Source organism: Arachis stenosperma, chromosome 1, assembly GCF_014773155.1.
Source record: "Arachis stenosperma cultivar V10309 chromosome 1, arast.V10309.gnm1.PFL2, whole genome shotgun sequence".
Lineage (NCBI taxonomy): Eukaryota > Viridiplantae > Streptophyta > Magnoliopsida > Fabales > Fabaceae > Arachis > Arachis stenosperma.
The window spans coordinates 22,871,508-22,878,888 of NC_080377.1; positions in this window are offsets into that span (position 1 = coordinate 22,871,508).

A 7,381-nucleotide genomic window follows, 5' to 3' on the forward strand; every position below is an offset into this window, starting at 1 on the left:
TACCTGTCAAATCACATGTCAAATTAATAAAAATAAAAAACAAAAAAAAAACATAACTTTTTCAAGTAAAAAAAATTGAAGTCTTTGATGAGTGATGAACAAAAATGTTTATAGCATCAGAAAGAATACCGAAAATGAATGTATGAACATATTGGGAGATAGTAATAATAATAATCAATTTAACAAACACCTCATACAACATATAGCCGCTTCTAAATAAAATCAATTTATCAGGATTTTAAATATATACATTAGTATCAAAATAAAAGAGTGTCGCGAAATCAAAATTCAAAAATTAGCAAAAATCACTAATTTCTTGCTTATAATTGCTTAATTCAATTAGTAATCTATGATATGATCAGATTTAATTTACAAGGAGCAAGTAAGGTGCAGTGTCATTCACCAAATAAAAATTAATAAAACAATTAAGAGAATAAATAATTCATCAAACACTTGGAGTGTTTGAGAATTTGAAATAGTGTTATTAACTAAGAGATAATAAAACTCATCGAATGTTATATCATATAGCAAAACATTCAAAATTTGAGAATGAAAAACAAAGAAAACGAATAAAAAGGAAAAAGAGAAGGAGAACCAAAAACGAACAATAAATGGAAAGAAGAACGTATAGAAGGAATAAAATGCCGATGAAGAACACAGGAGTCATTGGTGGAGGAGAGTTGACCGAAGAGGTTCTTTCACTTTATCTCAAAGACTTGGGCGTTGCGATTAAATCTGGAAACGCATTGACGAAAGAGGTGCCTTGGTTCGATCTCAGTAGATTTATGGCAGAAGCAGAAAGGAGGTGAACTCTAGCGGTGGCGATGGCAGCAATAGTGGCGGAGGCGCGACGAAAATGGCAGTGAAGATGTCTATCACAAGTTTAGGGTTTCGGTGAGCTTTCACCCCTCTGTTCTTTATCTTTGAGTGTTTTCTAGAATTTTAAAAGAGTTTTAATTATGTGTAGATAACAGTGGGATTTTACTGTTAGTTATTTTATGAAAGTTTATTAAAATATCACAAATAAAATATATTGTGAAAATTTTTAAAAATTTCTCTTAAAAAATATCCACAAACATGTAAATTTTGTAGTGATATCCCATATATATATAGGATTAAATGTTGCTAGTTAAGAAAGCTAAAACTAACTCTAGTTAGCTAGAATAATTAATCTAGATTTGTTAGTTAGCTAATTAAGGTTGTTTTGTTACTTTGTTAAGAGTTGACAAACTACTCATAGTTAAATATAGCAAGCCAAGTATTTTGTATATAAATAGTTTAAATATAGAATTATGCTAGTTCACTACAACAAAAGCGGCATTTAGCAGCGGTTACTAGAGCTGTTTAGCGGCGGTTTTGAACCGCCGCAAAACATTTCGCGGTGGTTTATTGAAACGCCAGAAGATGGGGCGCGGCTAAATGGATAGCGACAATTTTATTCAACTGCTGGAATAACCGCCGCTAAATAGCAAATAAACGAAAACAACATTTGTTTTGTGGCGGTTCTAAACTGCCGCCAAATTTCAGTATTTTCGTTATTAGAATCAGACCAAACGGTGGTCCAATGGTCCAACCGACTCAATCATTAAACCCGTGCTTCCACCAATAGACCCACAATGTGTGGATCACTGTAGAATATCAATTCTATGTAAAGCCTTTCACAAATGAAGAACCTAGAAGAAGAAAAAGCTTTAACAATGTCATGTTACCACCAAACCAAATGACTCTTCCATGTATATAGCGCTAATAATTATATATATCATATGAACACATTTGATTGTCACAAAAATTTTTGTTGTATACTTTATATATGATCATAGTTATTATAGGCACCTTATATATTGGGTAAAATGCACAATTAAATCAAATGGAGGACCAAATTACACAATTCTACCAAATTGAAAAACATTACCAAGATCTCCCAAAAATACATTCTTATGTAATTCGAATCAGTCTCGTTCGAATTAGACAAACCAACGCTAATTTGAATTAGTCCTATTCGAAGTAGTAGTAATGCTTGTAATTTGAATTTGTCCAATTTGAATTATGCTTGCATGTAATCTTAGGGTAGTTCGAATCAGGGTGATTCGAATTATGCACGCTAGGATGTCCCTAGTAATTTGAATGGGTCGCTTCAAATTAATTTTGGACCATAGTAGATCGAATTAATTTACATCTATTTATATATGATCCAAGCGTATACAAAGAGTATAATAAAGAGTACATTTAATAATATTCATATTGCATTCAATCATAAATAAAAAAATAATTATAAATATTTTTTTTATAAATTATTAAAAATAAAATATTTTCTAAAAATATTTATTAAGATTTAGAAGTTAGTCTTTAATATTTAAAATTAGTAAAATATTTGCCAAAAATATTATATTTTGTTGGTGAGTTAGCATTATTGAATCTATTAATAACCACGATAATATGTAGATGATTGATTGATTTTCATATACAAATATTTTTATTCTATTTAGTATTTAATTTTGATAAAACATTAATAATTTTGAATTTAGTTATTATGAATTTTTATATCTAAGAATACAAGTTAAGATTGTTATTAAAAAATTTTAAATTTTTTATTTTAATAAATGCTTAACAAATTATTAAAATAAAAAAATTATAATTTAAAATTATAATTTTGATAAAATTATGAAATTTTGAATTTTTAATGACTTGTACAAAATATTTTTAATTATTAATTTTTTGCCAGGTCAATACGATGTTGGAGAGAATTTTTGTTTTTTTATTATAAGAGTTACGTTGATTCCCTTAATTTAATGATTTCGGTCGCATGTTTACATGTTTATCTACTCTTGGAGTTTCCTGATTTATGTTTAGTAAGACATAACTTCAAAGAGGAGTAACTTTAATATATGCTCATTACAACTTTATTTTAACTTTATAAAATCAGCCTATGACTATATTTTCTTATTTTATATTTATGTTTGTGTTACGTTGGGTAACCGGAGATTGATAGACTGGACTCGCGAGGTTGGTCCAATCGTCTTGGGAAGAAGGCCTTCAGGCTTGATCCCGTATTTGAGACCTCCGTCTGACTTGTGTGCAAGGAAGGAGATGGGGGTGGTACCTGCAAAGACACTCTGATGCCTAAGTTAGCAAGGGTCTAAGCAGGTTAAGAGAGTATGGGAACTTAGAGATACTTGAGGGTTGTCAGTGTATTTATAGAGGTGAACCCATAACCACTGTTGGAGTGATTCCACCCTTTAAGGATGATAACCGTCCCCTTATCTTAGGGAGGTTAGGATTTGACTCCTGGAGGTTGGTTGAGAGATTTTAGGGGCAGTTACTTATTTGAATAAGTGTTATCTACCAACTAATCAGACTCTCGACTTCCTTTCAGTAGAGTTTGCGTAGAGTCCGACCTCTTCGGTGGAGGTCGATTGTGAGGGGAGGCCATTCTATGGATTGGGCCTTTTTGTCTTGTTTTGGTCCTGGGCCTTAGTGTTGGGCCAGGGTATGAACAGTACCCCTACTCGAGTCCAAGCTTTTTCAAAAGTTGGTCTCGAGTATTCAGCTCGGGGTTGTAGCCGACGTGGTGAGGAACTGACGTGATTCTTTAGAACCGACGTGATTTTAATCGTTGTATCTAATCAAGGCGTCTCTTGGGGATTTGAGCATTTATACGCGGGGAGAAGTTACATTGGTAACGACGCACCTCTTAAATGGTCACGTCGTTTTACCTTTATGCCCCTAACGTGCTTATAAATACTTTTTCCTCTCTTCCTTTGTTTCGTTTCTGAAAACTTTCTTACTTGCACATTTTGTTAAAAGAAGAACTCATTTCTCTTCGAGTGTTGTTGTACCTACCTTCTACGTGTAAAAAGGTCAATTTATTTCCTTGCTCCTTCTTTAAGAATGCTTTTAAATTGCATGTCTTTGTTTGAAGGAGCGTTGGCTATAGTTTTAGTGATTCTACTGGTTTGAAAAAACTTGCCTCAGGCCCTTAGAGACCCTATTTTGATTCTTTTTTTTTTTCTTTGTAGGATTTGTCACCCTTTTTTAGAAAAAGATGTATACCCTAGAGTATCTTTCATCATGGGTTGATGGCACTGTTCTGGGAGAGAGCCCTCTGGTAGATACCGACTACCTTGTTGATTTGCGTACTCATCACAGAATCTGTGTTCTTGATGATGACGAATCGAAGTACGAACTGGTTGCGCCGGGTCTAGAAGACCGGGTTTGTTTTGGAAGAGCTTCTGCCGCAGACCCTCATTTTTTCTTTATGTTGAAAGCCTGTTCACCCGCTTGGGCGTTCTCCTTCCTTTTTCTGACTTTGAGATAGCCGTTTTATCTTATTGTCGTGTAGTCCCCACCCAGCTTCACCCCAACTCTTGGGGTTTTTTGAAAATTTATTAATTTATCAGCCATGCCCTAGATTTTTTGACCTCTTTGAAGATTTTCTTTTTTCTTTTTCACATGACCAAGCCCTTCAGTTGGCAAAATAACAAATAGCAGTGGGTGTCTTTCCGGGCCATACAAAGTTTGAGAGTTTTTACCCTTTTTGATGAATCCTTCCATGATTTTAAAAACTTATTTTTCAAAGTGCAATCTATATAGGGTCACCACCCTTTTTTCCTGGACCAAGATTTTTCTCCTCGCTTTTCTCTGTACTGGCTAGAGGCCTCTCCTTGTGAAAAATATAGTTTGGATGATTTGGATGAGGTGGAGGCAGCCATTGTGGGGTTCCTCCGAGAAGTATGGGGGATGGCCCCTTATCTAGATACGAAAAAGTTCCTTCAGGAGTCTCTGACCTTTGTGCAGGCCCAATTAGGTAGCGTCATATTGTTTGTTATGTTTTCTGACCTGGTGGTCACCCGAGTTGTTTTCTCTGATTTATTTACTGACTTTATTACCTAATGGCTTTTGCAGAGATGACGAAGAAGAATTCCATAGAATCTTACCAAAGAGTTCAGGAGGCCAAGGCGAGGTCTCACGCCAGAGTTGGTGGTGCCAGGGCTGCAGGCCCTTCTCCTCCTCCTCTTCCTCCCCCTCCTCAGAACTTGGGGACCTCTTCCCAACCTATTGTTTTATCTTCTTCCACCTCGTCTCTTCCATTCCCTCCTCCCCGATCCTCCCCTGAGCCAGGAAAGAAGAAGCACAAGACTTTAGAGTCTGGCTCTTCTTTTGAAGGTGAGGCTAAGTCTAATATGCCTCAGTTTGTTCGGGATCACATCTATCCTTATACTCGTATAAGTATGGATGATGCTTCTATCCGAAACCACCTTAATATTCTGGTTCAGAGGAGTGTTAGGGCAACGGGGGTGTGTACAAGGCTTCTGGATATTTTTTAGAAGACTCCCCTTAGCTCTTTGGGTTCATCCTTGAGGGTTGAGGAGCTAGAGAGGAGGATTCTCTTATACCAAGAGGCGGAGAAGAGGTTGAAGGAGGAGGTCACCGAGTTGTAGGAGGAGAGGGATAGTCTCCGGGAGAAGGAGAAGAAATTAATGGGCCGGTGTGCCATGGTAGAGGGTCTGAGGGAGAAAGTAGAGCAGAGCTATTCGAGCTTGTTCCAAGACCTTGTGGAGGTGAAGAAGGATTTGGTGAGAGCTCGGGATGCCTACGTGGAGCTGGAGGACTCTATCACCGAAGGGGCCGAGGAGGCGTGGAGGATCTTTAAAGAACAGGTCGGGGTTATTGCTCCCGACCTGGATCTCTCTCCTTTGGACCCTGATAAGATAGTTATTGACGGGGTCATTGTTTCTCCTCCCCGACCTGTGTCCGAATCTGAGCTGAAGACTCGAGGACAGAGGATAATAAAATCCCCTCCCCGACCAGGAGATGCTCCGAGTTCCTCAAAGGCTTCCGAGAAGGGTTCCGATAATCCTGCCCCGTCTTCCCTTGGTGCTGCTCTGACTTCTCTCCCCAGTCTTGATGGTGCTCCGACTGCTCTTTCTGGCTCTGGCGATGATCTTCCTCTTGGTGGTGGTGACCTTCCTTCTTCCAATTAATTTTATGGTGGCTATATGGGGGCCCGGCCTGTGGGTCCCCCATTTTTTAAACAATTTTATCTTTATTGTTTTTTGTGGTGGGTGTTGGTACTGTGACATTTTTTTAGCCCTTTATGGAAAAAAACAAAATTAAAAATACCCTTTTGGATAAGGGTTATAGGTTATATTTACGTTGGCCTGCATGCTTTCTTTTTAGGTTTTGATGAAACCTTTTTTTATCCTTTTCTCTTGTTGAAAACCCTTTGTTTTGGAAAAACTTTTACCTTGGCTGGCTATCCCTTATCTAAGTTATCTTGAACTTTTCTTAAGACTTGGGGACAGTTTCTGTCTTTGATTTTTCGATGGATTTTCTTATCTCTTTTTGATATTCCTCGTACTCAATTTTTCTTTATTGAGTTTCCGTAACTTAGGTTATTTTTGCGATACATTTCCTTTCTTCTCGGGTTCTCTGACTCATAAGTCGGCTAGCCTCCGAGTTCTTACATGATCTACTTTTATAACCTCTTTACACCGACTTTTACCTCGTCGTTTTATCCTGACGACCATCTAGGTCGGTTCATAGGATTTTCAGGTTTTGTCGAGCTTAAGTCGGCGCGTTTCGTAGAGAGAGTGAAAACATGAAAATGAATTTGTAAAGAGATATGGAAAAAGATCTTTATTTATTTGTAAAGGTACTTTTTTACTACTAAGGGTTTTTACAATTTTTGTTGCCCCCTTAGTCCCCACTTTGATGCCTCGTTAAAACCCCCCTTCAGGAAAACCCTTTCTCTGGGAGAAAACCATGAAGTTGGAAAAAGAGTACATCAGGGAGTGGAGTTCGCTTTCAACTGTAGTGCCTTTTCATATTACAAGTATGCCACGACCTGGGTAGATCGGTGTCGTTTAAGTCTGTCACCCTATAGTATCCTTTTCCTAAGACCTCTCTAATTTTGTATGGTCCTTGATAAACCGCTATTTTATGGTTTATCTTGTGCTAAATTGAGTGGTTTTTATCAGCTTTTCACCCACTTATTCATATGAATTGCATGATATTATAATTCCTTCCTAGTTTAGTTCTATGATTGAAAACTTGCTTCCTAGAGATCTTTTAATTACGTATTTTAATTCTCCTTTATACCATTCGATGCCGTGATCCATGTGATTAAGTGTTTCAGGCTTTATAGGACAGGAATGGCTTAGAGAATGGAGAGGAAGCTTGCAAAAAGGGGAGGAGCACAAGAAATAAAGGAGACAACCAGCGAACAGCGACGCGTATGCACGGCTGACGCGGGCGCGCGATTTGGAAAAAATCATAGTGACGCGGACGCATGCTAGACACGTACGCATGGATTGGAGTTCGCGCAAACGACGCGAGCGCGTGCCTGACGCGCACGCGTGGAGAGGAAAATCGCTGAATGACG